Source organism: Nanorana parkeri, unplaced genomic scaffold (assembly GCF_000935625.1).
Source record: "Nanorana parkeri isolate BGI_ZX_2015 unplaced genomic scaffold, ASM93562v1 scaffold630, whole genome shotgun sequence".
NCBI lineage: Eukaryota > Metazoa > Chordata > Amphibia > Anura > Dicroglossidae > Nanorana > Nanorana parkeri.
The window spans coordinates 777,682-778,078 of record NW_017306898.1 but is presented as its reverse complement, the minus strand read 5'-3'; positions in this window follow the sequence as shown (position 1 = coordinate 778,078).

Here is a 397-nt window from a genome sequence, read left to right as displayed (position 1 = left end):
GGGGGGGGGGGGGGGACTCTGATATAAAGGGAGGCTCCTGATGTCATTGGTACGTGTTTGTTACACGTTGAAGGAAATGCAACAAAATGCGCAACGCGTCTGCATTGCCATTAATTTCTAATGGCACCCCAAACGCCTGCAAGAAGACGCATGTTTTTGCTCTGCAATAGCGCTCATGAAAAAGCGTACAAATGCGGAAACAAAAAATGTTCAACACGTGTCGCAAAATCTGCTACAGGAGTTTTTTTGCCGCGTTTGTCGCATGTGTGGGCCCCATCAAACTCAATGGGGACGTGCAGGATAATGCTGCGCATGAAAGCCGAGGAACGTAAAGGTGTGAATGTGGATAAGAGTACCCCTTCCATGTCCGCAACCCCCCCCCCCCTGCACTCACGCG